General features: G+C 38.0%; 1 protein-coding gene across 2 annotated transcripts in view; it reads left to right on the forward strand.

The window, feature by feature from the left end:
* cd180 (CD180 molecule) overlaps positions 1 to 14,710 on the forward strand; it is a 40,948-nt gene that overhangs the window by 8,726 nt on the left and 17,512 nt on the right. Inside the window, exon 1 of one of the 2 annotated variants that reach the window (XM_046839877.1) lies at positions 11,209 to 12,241. The exons of the other annotated variant lie outside the window; for it this stretch is intronic. The gene's annotated coding sequence lies outside the window, so the exon portion shown is untranslated. Of the gene's footprint in view, positions 1 to 11,208; positions 12,242 to 14,710 lie in introns of those variants that run through there. 2 annotated transcript variants of the gene reach the window in all.

Here is a 14,710-nt window from a genome sequence, read left to right on the forward strand (position 1 = left end):
GAATGCTTAGCTTATTGAAGGTATTCCTGATCTTCCAGTGATGTTCCTCCGTTCTTGAAGCTCTTGTGCCACTCAGAACCCCACAAATGACTTATTGCAGCATCACCGTATGTCAAATGTATGTCATGTCAAACATCTTTGTGGCAGATTCGCCCACAGAGTTTCACGTTTGCGCTTTTTTCTAACTTTCTGTAAACCTCGAAGATAGACGGATGGATCACTATTCATCCCAGAAAAAAAAATAAAGAAATTTCATGCTATCTGAATGGATTTGAACTTAGATGTAGTAAGAATTGGCAAGACTTAACAATATCTGAACGCATTTGGAACTTCAACTGGAATCAGTCATACAAGTTTTTTCCTCAAAAGTAAATTGTTCAATTCCTTATGAATAATGTCATGATGTCATAAGAAAATGCAAAATAAAACTCATAATGCTCTCTCATGGGTTTTCTGATGTTTCTTTCATTTTTCAGTGGATTGGGTGAAAACCACTCTCGTACAAACTACTTGCATCAGAAAAAAACAATTTTCCTAACTATATTCTTAGAATCAACAGTAAAAGAATTATAAAGACAAATCAAATCCAAGTGGCTCCCTGTGATCACGTACTGCACATTAAGATTAGATTACACTCTGCAGGATTACCACTGATATATTCTTTCCCTCCCCTGATCTAATTTCAGCTTTTTTTACATTAATCATTACAGGAAAAGGCATAGAAATTTGTGTGCTCTATAATCAGTGAGCAGTAGAACATGGAGGACTCTCCTGAGGGAAAAAAAGCTTTAGCATGTCGGGGCTGTGTGCGTGTGGGAGGGCTTTTCATTATGAAAACAACGTTGCTTGGGAACATTTGGTCCATTCCATGTTCTTGTGATCTACTGGCAGTGTGGCAGATTGAGTCATCTCAATAAGGCATGGTTCGCCTCCTTGGAGAAACCTCTTGAAGTTCTGTAGGAAAAAAATAAACACTGAGAACAAGTAGGCTGCTAAAGAGTTTAGCATTTTGCTATGCATTATGCATTATGGGATTCATATCTATCTAAAAACTTCACTGTGCGTTGTAGCATGCTACACAAGTTCTCCAAAATCTGTATCCTCTCTACAGCCTTTTTTCTGCTTTCAAAAATATATATACAGTACATATACAGGAAGCTGAACAACACTACAAAAAACATTTGTTGCTCTTTCCTTTATGCCTGATGTGATTCCTCTGAAGCTCCATGCCTGTGTTTTAGTATTTTGCAAGCACAGCTAGCAGAGTTTGATATAGAAAGTGTAGCAGACATCTATATTAGATGAATGTTTAAATGAATGGAAGTGCATATTGTGATATATAACTGAAATACGTTATGCTTTGAGAAGAAAGAATGTTTTTGGAAGACACAGCTCAGGTCATCTTTATTTGCTCAATCTACTGTACAGTCTGCTATGTGTTTGTTAGGGGTGAAAAGGTCACGTGTAGATTTTATTCCATCTTGCGTAATACACAATGTTGGATATTAGATAATCACACACTTGCATAGAAGTGTAGCAGCTGTTTTTATTATTAGATCATGCAGCTATTTCCCCTTCAGACCACAGTTATGCAATTATACACAGTGGCCATTTTCTACAATGCTACAGACACACACACACACACACACATTACAAACCTATTACTAACTCCAAGATATCAGCGACGTTTTCAGCATACACATGCCTCCTGACCCTTGTTAAAACTATAGTTAGGCCTTTCTTCAAGTGCGCACTCTCAAGATTTACTGCGAGAAGCAATCGCATTTTAATTTCATGCCATATTCTGCACTGTCTATTTATACCCAGAGGTACAGCATGTGCTTCTCCATCCCAGCAATAGATGGATAGGTTCCAAAACTTTGAAGCCATGACTCCTGATCTCAAATTGGCTCCGCATGAATTCAAAGTTGCCAACTGATCTCAGGCTCCATGCTAATCAGTTACAGGCTGCGATGATGTGATGATAAGTACTCTAACTGGACACTTTATTAGGAACACCTGTACCTTGTGCAATTATGAAATCGGTCAGTCAAAGCAGTGCAGATACATGTTAAGAGACAAAACATCAGCGAACGCGAGAGATGCACAGCAGGCTCTTTAAAGAATATGGCACAGAAAAACCAAAAACATTCACCATTTCTATGAATTGAAACGGTCATTTAAATAAGAAAAGCTATATATACACACAAAATGGCATACATTGAGGTGGATCAGCTACAATAGCAGAAAGATGACAAAAGAAATCAAAGAAGAACAGACATCTGAGGCTAAACAAATGCAACTCTATTAGTAGAAGTTGCTTTTTCAATTCAAATAACCAATCTCTGCTATCATGGTAAGCAGAAAAGCACCTCAGAACACACAAAAGATCCACAGAAAGAGAGACTCCTATCAATCCATGAATGTGAAGCTATTGTGAATAATGGTTTTGTCAAACTGGATAACTGAGAAATGCAAAAAATATGTTTCTAATAATGTGTCACTGTGTATAATATAGACAGAGAATATAAATGATACTGTGGGTATAGAGGATTTGAGGTTATGTTGGGAAGTAGAAATAATTATGATGTAATATCATAACCCATCATTTTCCCAATACGCTGCTTCCCTATATTAAATATTCACCAACCTTTTACATTTCAACGTATCAGTGAAAATAAACAGTCAGGAAACTACTGTATGTGTGTCAGTGTGGGAAAGTCCACGAGCAGGAACAGGAGCAGGGCTTGGCTTGGCTGGTCAAACACTATAAATCCACCACACTGGCAAGCAGCATGTTTTTCCACTGACTTCCATTCAAACGTAGCCGAAGCATAGCGTTATCCGTTTATCCATTTTGAAAGGCATGAAACCATCAGGAAAACGAATTCCTTCCGAGTCTCTGGGTTTTCAGGTCACGTTAAGTAAAACAGCAATTTGTTATCACACCTATAGGTCATTCATGAAACATTTTAGGTCACTGGCTCAAATATTTCTCCTCAATTCAACGTGGCAGCATTCAATCATACATTTGTGAATAAATAATGGCTATACTATAGTAGGTCTTCGAATTCACCCTTGGGGTACACCTGTTGGAGAGAATACTGTTATGCAAATTAGCTATTTTGCTAATTCCTATTCCTATTTGGAATGTCCTGAACCTAAAGCTTAGTATATCAACATGACAACTCAAACTGTACTAATATACAGTAAACATTTTAGCTCTTATTTTCAGGAAGTAAATCTTCCTGAATGAAAACATTCAAGATATATACATAAATAAATTATTAAATGAAAATAGAACTGTAGTAGGTCTTTGAGTACAGCCTTGAAGTACACATTTTGGGGCAGTACTGTGTACTAGTGTAATGGTTTGCTGTTTGTTGTTAAAGCATCATGGAAAGCTGGTGTTGTTGGTGTATTTGATGTGTTTAACTAACAGATTTCTGTTATACAAAGTAGGCATTTTGCTGAGTATAAGCTGATACCTAGCCAGGTCCAAGATGGTAAAAAATACGCCAATTTTTACTAATTAAGGTATTTTGGATTTCAATACAGGAAGTAAAAATTTCCTGAGATGAGGATTTTTAGGATATGCTAGTCCTAATGCTAGTCATTTCCACGATACAAAAGCATTTTGCATCTCTTACTGAAGTAACATTATAATATATAATGTCTTTATAATGCTTATCTGGTGAAGTCATGCACTATTTGGAATGTTTGAAAACTAGCCATACATTAGTGCTAATATCAGGGGGCTAAGAGTTACAAACAAATTGCCTAAGCAGTCATCAGTGATATAGCATTTTCAAGTATCTGACTAATAGCTTGAGTATCTGACTAATGGCTTATGTTTTCTTCGTACCATGTCACATGTTATTCTGCAAATTGCACCTGAATTGACCTAAAAGTATTCAAATGAATTGAGAGGCTAAAACAGAAGTAATTTGTCCAGAGAATGAAGAGCTCTCTATAATAAAAGATTTGGTTGGCTTTCAGAACCCGAAGCAGGCACACTTCCATTTCCATCGGCTGCCGAGTAACACGAATTATAAACAAACGGGGCGAGAGGGTATGGTACTGTCCATATGTGTGTGGTAGCGTGTCTGTTTAATGTTCACAGAGCCTCTCTGGATTTCTTCTATACACATCAGTTCACTTTATTTAGGGCCCTGTTTGCTGATTTACGACGTTGCCTTTTGTCTTGAACAGGAGCTGCCAAGGAAAATATCCAAAATCTGCAAATGATAACCAATGACCTCAGGGAAAACTATTTCCGAAAAACTATTTTTTGCTGAAAATGCTGAAATCTTTTTAAAGTATTTTTTTCACGAGCGTTCTTGAGAGAGGAAAGCAGAAGAGGCTAGTTTAATTCCCTTCCATATTTTATAATCAGCAATCTTGGAGCGTTTCCTGAAAACCATCATCGCTCCGTGTCAGGTAAATGATGTCTATATATAATAGAAACGTTTTGGCACTGTGATCTGTGGGGTATCGCGCTCCAGCCGCCTGAAACATCCTGCAATATTTGCGCCTCCTAAATATAACCTTTTCCGAGTAATGAGATCAGAACCTGAAGGTCAAGTTGAAAGAAAGCCTTCCAATCACAGGCTATGAAAAGAAACGCTGGAAAGTGAAAGAAAGAAGTTAACTACTCAAGTCAACCTCATAATAGGAAAAATAAATAAATAAAACACCATGGTCATATTAGGAATTCCTATTCGAAAAGTAAACTTGTACAAACAAGCATTAGACATACTGTACACTATATCAAGGGTCCGCAAACTACAGCCCCCCACATTTGAAATGACTCTCTGAACAATGCCAAAAACATATTTATAACATTTTATTTTTAATATGTTTTACTCATATCATATTTGTATTTGATAATAAAGGTTGGCTTTCAAACTAAAATTTCCCTTCATTTATTAATGCAGCCTGATTATTTGTTGGATTCACCCACTAACCAGCAAAATTGTACTTTCAACATAATGTTTCATCGTGATCGAGCAGGTGCTGCACTCAAGCCAGCGAGAAAAATCAAAGAGACAACAAAATGGCCAAACGGTTGGGAGAGAGAAAAGTTCATTCAGAATACAGGGGATTTAAAAAAGTGTACAAGTGATTATTTATTTGTTCAATGCAAAGAAATGGCCAATGATGCAATAGTCACTCTGGCAGATGTAATTTTCGGTTATGGACCATCTTGGCCCCCCATTAAAGAATGATAAAAGAAATGATCCCTCACAGAAAAAGGTTTGGTGACCCCTGCACTATATGGCTAAAAGTACTGAGACAGCCATATATGCTTCTTCCCCAAACTGTTTCCACAAAGTCAGATGTACACAGTTGTATCTGATGTCTTTAGATAAATTTTCCCTTCGCTTGAACTAGAGACCCAAACTTGTTCCAGCATCACAATCCCCCTGTGCACAAAGTCAGTTCCATGAAGATTTGGTTTACATGGGTTGAAGTGAAAAATCTTGCGATCTTGAGCTCTGACCTCAACACTATTGAACACCTCTGGGGATGAATTGGAACGCTGACTGCATCCCAGACCTCCTCACCCACATCAGAACTTGATAACACAATTGTGGCTTAATGAAAACAAAATCTCCACAAACACACTCCAAATTCTAGTAGAACATCATCGAAGGAGAGTGGAGGCTATTATAACAGCAAATGGGACTAAAAGTTGAATGGGATATTTAAAAAGTCAACACCAATCTTATGACCAGGTGTCCACAAACTTTTGCGTATATCATGTACATACATATTATTTTGTTTTATTTATAACAAGGAGGATGCAGTTTATTTGTTTTTTGGAAAGGAAATGATTAAATCACCAAAGTTAAATCGTAACTGTTGCTAGCAAACTACAAGAATTCATGAAGGTGAAGTAGATCATTAGCACTGTGCTATGTTTCGCTGCATGGCTCGTTATCACTTACACTATATCTGATAAAAACAAATGCATCTTGCGTGTTACAGAACTGATTCTGTCCCTGGGTTTAAAAACAACACCGCACACTCACACGTTCAGATATCGCAAAGACTTGCCAATACCTCTGCGTGTAAGTTCCAAGCGTTATAAAGCATGATTGCTAAACTTACCTCTGACTGTTGCTGAGTCTTTATGTTGGAAACTCTTTCCATAAAAGTTAATCTCCTTACGGGAAAACTTCACCACCCTGCTGAGAAAAAAAACAAAATAATAGAAACTCTGAGAGAATTTGTAATGGTTTTAATAGTTCTAATAGGAATTGTATTGGTTTTAAAGGAAATTTTAACTCTGTGGGTCTCTACTTGTATTCTGCTTCCTTGGTGGCATGTTTTTCCTAGTGGATACCATTAAGGACCACAAAAAATATTTGGCAGCTTGAAGATCACATGTTGGTATCTACTCGAGACCATTAGGGAACATTAGGACGTCATTAATTAATCCGATTCCAGTAAGTTTCTACACTGGTTTTACACAAGCACACAGCACAATGCAAACCACTTGATAATGGTCTACAGCTGATGGTTTGTACTAAGATTTGCAGTGGGAACCATTTGAATTTTCATCCGAGCAGTTTTTTACAAGTCCACTGCAAGCAGTTACTATAGAAACAGTATCGTATTCAAATTAGCGCAGAAAAAATAACTCATGTAGGCCATTGAATACACACATTTTCATGCGGCTACAGTTGAGTTTGTGCCCAGAACTGCTGAGGATGTTTAAGTTTGGGTCGGCCGCCAAGCATTACATTGTCCCCAGGATAATATTCAACCCTTCAGAGGCTTTTCTTTCTCGTCCAGAGAAAAAGAAGTGTCCTGAACCCTGGATGAACCCTTTGTGCTATGATAACCATCAGGTTTTCAGGCGCAGGGAACGCGAAACAAATGTATTATTAAAAGACCATCTGTTTAGCTTCACACTATCTGATATCCTGTATCCCAATTTCAAGACTGTGCGTCCAAACGCGGTACCATCACGACATGCCCGCGACTCCGACACACAACAGACCTGCTTTGTATTCGCTTCCAGGTCGAATTGTCTGGTGTTTGTAAAATCGTCCAAAAGATACGGATTCTGGTTAAAACTGTTGTGCAGGACTGATTAGAAACATTAAAATGCACACAGCACATACATTTGAGCATCCATCGCTTTCTTTCCTGTGTGAAAAACAGTTAGGGGGGCCTCTGTAGTCTCCAGGCAACAGTGAGAAAAAAGAATAAGAGCTGTGTACTCTTGGTGTGGGTGGCTTATTCATTAGACCAGGCTTTTTTTTTTTTTTCTTATCGAAGTGCACTGGAGCCAGAGAAATTAACATCTTATTCAGAAACGGGGCAAGCTATAATCTCCAAAGCATGTGCAGATTCAAAAGAAGGGGGAGGGGGGCAGGGCCACTTCAGGCAAGCTTGCGTGTCAGGGAGTAAGTGGCAGAAATCTGAGCAGCTGGAAAGCATGCAGCTCAAGTCTAAACCTCGCCACCGCTTCTGTCGGGTCTTAGGACATAAATAAACACTAAAGCTATGCTGGGACAGGGTACAGTACACTGTATACTATATGCTGTGGAAGGGGTCATTAATGGGAGGGAGCAATGTGTTGAGTGCACAGTTAAGTTCTGGTATTAGGAGCGGGGAAACAAAGACCAAAAACAAAAGAAAGAATTACAAGTCATTTAGCGTGTTGGGTTTTGGAGACGTCGCATGACCCCGATGCACGATCACATCACCATATAACAATGTGTTTTTGGATATAATATGTACTTCTACAAGGACATTACCTTTTTACACTCTTGAGAATGGCACTGTTTGATTTGAGTGGAAAAAATAGGAAAAAAAGAAAAGAAAACTAATTAAAAAACTAATTGAATTTTTCACAATAAAGACAGAGGTGAATGTCCCTAATTGTTCCACATATAAATGAAAGGGGGTGCAAACATTTTTGCAATGTGCAGTATGTTTATCAGGAACATTGTGGATTGCTTGGGCTCATTGTTTGACCAAATGTTTATTCGCCGTTTAGATTTGAGTTCATTCGAATCAAAATAAAAAATATTAATCCCCTGTTTAAGGTTTTTAGACACTATATGGGCAAAGGTTTCTGGACACCTGACCATAAGATTGGTATGTGCTTTTTTTTAAACATCCCAATCCACATTTAGCCTCTATTTCCTGCTATTATAACCTCCACTCTTCTGATGTTCTACTAGATTTTGGTTGTGGAGATTTGTGCTCCCTCATCCACAAGGTTGTTAATAAACTAAGGTACTGAGGGCGGTGAGGTGAGGAGGCCTGGGGTGCAGTCAGCGTTCACATTCATCTCAAAGTGTTCAATAGTGTTGAGCTCTGTAGCAGGCAACTCGAGTTTTTTCACATATTCGAACCCATGTAAAGCATTTCTTCATGAGCTGGCTTTGTGCACTGGGGCACTGTCATGCTGGAACAGGTTTGGGTCTCCTAGTTCAAGTGAAGGGAAAATTTAATTCTACCAATCCAAAGACATCTTAAGTAATTGTGTGACTCAGACAATGTGGTACCATTCTGGGGCAAATTTACATATGGCTGGAAAAAATAGATGTAACGATACATTTGTTTATATAGTGTAATATTTCCTGTGCAGCTGTGGTGAATTCGATGCCCAGGAGGATTAAGGCGGTGCTAGATAACAATGGTGCTCACACAAATTATTGACTCTTTAGACACCAAAAAATAGATAGATAGACCAAAAAACTTTGTCTAAATGGAGTTTTATGTTAAAATAATGAAATGGATTGTTAAAAATATAATTATTGTTTATAAAATAAAGTAAAATGTTAATATAGTATAGTATTGTATACATAAAACAGCATTTTTGTGGGTGGCGTTCGTTTATCGTGGGTGGTTTTGGAACCAGTGATTACAGTAAATACTATGGTCCTGATAAATACTTGATTTGAAGGTGGTAATGATCAGTTTAATCGCAGTTCTATATAAATCCGATGCTTTATATTCAAATGTAACCAACAAGAAGTGGTCAATCAATGTTTAATACTTCTGATTGGAAGGTTGTGTGTTCAAATCCCAGCACCACCACAACTCCTGCTCCTGGGCCCTTGAGCAAAGCCTTTAACCCTCAACTGCTCAGTTAAATGAGACCACTGTGAGTCAGTCTGCATCCGGTGCATCCGGAAAGTATTCAAACACATTTTATGTTACAGCCATACTCCAAAATGGATTCAATTCATTATTTTACTCAAAATACCACAAACAATACCCCATAATAAAAAACAAAACAAAAAAAACAATACCCCATAATGACAATGTGAAAAAAGATTTGAAAAGTTTGAAATCAATCACATCAATCACATGTACATGCAGTAAGTATTCACAGGCTTTGCCATGACACTCAAAATTGAGCTCAAGTGAAACCTGTTTCCACTGATCATTCTTAAGATGTTTCTACAACATGATTCGAGTCCACCTGTGGTAAATTCAGTTGATTGGACATGATTTGAAATGGCACACTCCTGTCTATATGAGGTCCCACAGTTAACAGTGCATGTCAGAGCACAAACCGAGCCATGAAGTGCAAGGTAGTGTCTGTAGACACCTGAGACAGGACTGTTTAGAGGCACAGATATGGGGAAGGGTACAGAAAATGTCTGCATCATTGAAGGTCCCAATGAGCACAGTGGCCTCTATTATCTGTAAATTTAAGTTTGGAACCTGGACTCTTTCAAGAGCAGAGCCGCCCTGCCAAACTGAGCGATCGGGGGACAAGGGCCATAGTCATCGAGGTGACTGATGGTCACTCTAAAAGAGCTCAAGCGTTTCTCTGTGAAGAGAGGAGAACCTTCAGGAAGAACAACCATCCCCCTGCAGCACTCCGTCAATCAGGCCTGTATGGTAGAGTGGCCAGACAGAAGCCAATTCTCAGTAAAAGGCGCATGACAGAGTTTGCCAAAAGGCACCTAAAGGACTCTCAGACCATGAAAGACAAAGTTTGAACTCTTTTGCCTGATTGCCAAGTGTCATGTCCGAAGGAAACAAGGCACTGCTCATCATCTGGCAATTACTATCCCTACAATGAAGCATGGTGGTGGCAGCATAATGCTGTGGGGATTATTATCAGCAGCAGAAACTGGGAGGCTGGTCAGAATTAAGAGAAGGATAAATGCAGCAATGTACAGAGACGTCCTTGATGAAAACCTGCTCCTGAGCACTCTGGACCTCACACTGGGGTGACAGTTCATCTTCCATCAGGACAACAACCCTAAGCACACAGCCAAGATAACAAAGGAGTGGCACTACTAGACAACTATGTGAATGTCCTTGAGTGGCCCAGCCAGAGCCCAGATTGGACTTGATTGTACAGCTCTGGAAAGATCTGAAAATGGCTTTGCACCGACACTCCCCATCCAACCTGGTGGAGCTTGAAAGGTTCTGCAAAGAAGAATAGGAGAAACTGCCCAAAAATAGGTTCCAAGCCTTGAGGCTGGAATTGGTGTCAAAGGAGCTTCAACAATGTATTGAGGAAAGGTTGTGAATACTTATGTACATGTGATTTTTTTAATTTTTATTTTAAATAAATTTAAAGATTTTAAACACACTCCTTTCATGATGTCCTTATGGGGTATTGTTTGTAGAATTTTGAGGAAAATAATGCATTTAATCCATTTTTTAATAAGGCTATAACATAACAAAATCTGGAAAAAATAAAGAGCTGTGAAAACTTTCCGAATGCACTGTATGAGAACTCTGCCAAATGCTTTATTAATTAAAACTTCATCAAATAATTGTAATCTTTTGGCACTACTTTATCTCTGTGTATAATTTACAGCAGGCTGAATTCTAGATCCGTATAAAAAAATAGCTAACAGATATTAACCGTCATGCATTCAGGGAGTTCAGTTAATCAATGACAGCTTTGATTTGTCAGTACTGGGAAGTGACCATGGTATAAGCAGGATAGTCCATGGTTAGGTGTGCTACACCATTTTACTGCACTCTGCTTCACATCAGGCAGTTATTCACCCCCACGCCATGCATTAAAATTGTTTAACGCACTCCTTGCTGTGGTTTATACCTTACATAAACTCCTACAAACAGATTTTTCTAGTGTGGTAAAACTGTAACACTTTTTCGCTTTTACCACGCTGCAGATTTTTGTCTCGGTCTCTTATCGTTTGCAGGCTCGAACCACGTTTTTTTTTGGACGGACGACCAAATCTCCCCATCTCAAATTTTTTCCTCTTTGTCATAGATTCTTCTGTGCAAAAATATTTAGCACATGTTCGTGCAGGACTTGTGATAAAGTCTGCAGTCGTTCCAGTCGTTCCCTAAACAAAGGATGTACAGAGTAGAAAATGTAGCAGTTGGAAGTATTTCAGATGAAACATTGCTTGTAGATTAGTGCACTGGGAGGAGGAGGAGGACATTTTGGCAGTGTTTCTTTCTCTCGGACCCGCTCGGATGATGGTGATTCACGGCTTCCTGTGTGCTGCTTTTTCACCCCTGTTCCATATCTGTATGAATAAGCTGACACAACCTCAAGCAGAGGAGAGGAACTCGTGTTTCGGATTTTATCACCAAAGGTTTGATTTGTAGGCTTTAATTCAGGGCTCATATTCATTATTCACTCTCGCCTTGAAATGACTGCAAAGCTATAATTTGCGAGATATAAAATGAGATCACTTACAAAAGGACGCCTTTCTGCTTTCCATTATGACGCCTTGGAGTTCAAATCAAAATCATGATCCCATTTTACACTCTGGATTATTATACTACACCCAGATAGTACATTATAATAATAATAATAATGATGTTAAATCACAATTTCTACTGAATTCTTAATTCTGATTTGTTAATTCATGATAGAAGCTTGTAGTGCAACTGCAAAGCACATGTACAGTATTGTTTCTATAGGAAAGTCTCATGTATGGGATTAATATGATGGACATCTACATCCATCTAACTGTCCTACACAGGGTCACAGATGAGTGTAGAGCAGGAAATTTTGGAGCACAAAGCAGGCAACTTGCTGTCCAAAGTACCAGCACATCATGGTGTTGCTGTTTGATCATTCAGAAGTTTGGAAGTTCAATTCCCAGCACCAAGATTTCACTTGAAGACGGCCCTTAAACCACGCTATAAATGTAAATGGGTGGCAAATGCCACACATGAAACTGGACCTGGAGGCTTGAAGAAAACCCCTAAAGAACATGGAAATACCAGAGACAGGATTTGAACCCTGACCCCAGAGGCGAACATGGTAACCACAAACATTTGTATATTTGTTTGGAGTGACATCAATGTTTAATCCCCCAAAAGAGACTCTGTTTATTGACTCGATTGAGGTTTGTATTTTTTTAAAGTGAACCATAATGAGTTTGACCAAATTTCAAAAGCTTTTTCTGGTAACAGAAGATGATTTTTTAAAAAACGTACTAAAAATCAGCTAAGAATACATTTTATAATGAATAATATGAATTGATCAATAATTTATAATGATCACACATTCAGATAAATGGGATTAAAAAAATGCAAGATATTAAGCACTAACACCTGCATACAAAATGGTCCTTTCAGGGTTACTTTCAATTTTTATTCAAATTGCCATGGGGTCCTTATTTTTATTGTCCTGAACTTTAGTTTCGTTTAACTGCGTGGTCAACTGTTTGAATTTAAAGGAAAAAATGGTTGCATAGCATCGGCATAACAAAAGTTGTTTTCTCGTAATCACGACTTCATTTTCTCGTGAGCTTGACATAACAAACATTGTTTGTGATCAGTACTTATTTTTTCTGTGTATTCATCATAAAAGCATGTTTTAGAGGCAGCATCAGAGCATCATTGCAGCATCATGGATGATCGCATTTGCTTTTATTTTGATCAGGGACTCGCTCAAACTGAAATTGCTTTGTGTCTGTTAGTGATTGACAACTGACACATGCATATCCAACACTTAAGAAGGAGGCTGTCAGGTCTGCTAGACACCAGAAACATTCACGTGGGAAAACTGTTTTTTACATCACAAACGCAGGAAGTCGTGATCGTGAGAAAACTGTTATGTCAAGATCAAGAGAAATGAAGTCATGATCAGGAGAAAGCAATGCTTGTTATATCGACATCACAAGAAAAGGAAGTCGTGATAACGAGAAAACAACTTTCGTTCCGTTGAGATAGCAAGAAACTTTTGTTGTGGCAAGGAAATTGGCGTGAACACGAGAAAACTTATGTTAAAACCATGAGAAAATTAAGTCATGATCATGAGAAAACATATAACAAATATCTTCTTATTTTTTTTAGATTGTCTTTAAAACAAAACATTGGCCTGTTAGTAGAAGTAGATGACATTAGTACTCATGTGAGAGTGCCCTCTGCAGGCCTGGAGGAGGATATGACAACCATTTAAATGTAGCTGTTGTGTATAACATATTCAAGGTTTTGGGCAAGAGAGTATCTATTAAAAAAATCTTTTGAAAAACATTGAAGGTAACAGTGAATATACAGGATTACTTTTGCTAATAAGAATATCCTAGAATGAAATGTAGAATGTGTCACTAAGGTTTTTGTTTTATTTTGATTTTTTTTAATACAAAATTCTGGTTCTACTCTTCTTAAATTCTCAACAATCAAAAAGACCGGAGTCTTACTTGCTTGTTTTTTTATTGGTTCCCAAAACCCAGGCTTACTACAACTTCCCGTTTATTGTGATCAATTAAAGAATGTGCAGCATCATTCCTGGCACTGTGAAAACAAGGCCATACTAGTGCTGCTTTCATGTGCAGTCCAATGCGCAGATGCTACATGTGAAAGTAATCGACACTTAAAGCGCAGCACTGAGAGGAATTTGACTGATACCACCTGTTGTTTTCCATCACGACGTCTGTTGGTACTTTCGTTTAAGCCGGGAGGTCGTAAAGCTCTCAGTGTATACAAGAGAATTCCAGGTTTGCTATCTAGGACATCTACAGTCTATTTATAAAGCTACAAAACAAACCCTGGTGTTAATTTCAGGTCACCACACGTCGCGAAGTGATGATGAACACGCCGCCAGTACTAGCATGCAAAAGTTAGCACCCCCGGGTCAGACAAAAACCTGCTGTCTAAAATGTATGGCAAAAAAATGCTCTGAAAGAGAAAATTTGGAAAAGTTACAGGAATGATGGATAAAAGAACAAATTTGTTTCAACAAGTATGTGATGAACAAATGATTGTTAAAGTTACACAGATTGCCACACAATCTGTTGGAACAGAACTGAAGTTATAGCTGTAATAAATTACATGCATTCGTCTTCTTAATTTTGTCCAACTTTGCACTAGAACATAGTCAAATCTTTTTTCCCGCTTTTTCAAAAATCATTTTACGACAAGTAAAACACGCTGATGAAATTATATCCTTGGTGATTTGACAATATTCTCTGGTAGACGTTATCAAATAGACTTTATACAGACCGTATATTTTAGGTCATTCATTATTTATAATAATAATAATAGTCTGAAGCATTTGGATGGAGTGATGTTTCCAAACGAATGGTGCCATGTGTGTGAAAGCTCTAAGATTTTGTTGCAACATTCTCATTACCCAGAACTGGGGTTCTCAAGATTTCTGGAGTAAAAAAACATTATTTCAAACTATTTGTATTTATTGCATTACTGTCTTATAAATTTTTCAGTGCTATTGTATCCTTTGTTTATTGACCTTTACACTCACCAAAACTAAACCATTAAAAATGTT

The sequence above is a fragment of the Silurus meridionalis genome, chromosome 25 (genome assembly GCF_014805685.1).
Source record: "Silurus meridionalis isolate SWU-2019-XX chromosome 25, ASM1480568v1, whole genome shotgun sequence".
In the NCBI taxonomy this organism is placed as follows: Eukaryota; Metazoa; Chordata; class Actinopteri; order Siluriformes; family Siluridae; genus Silurus; species Silurus meridionalis.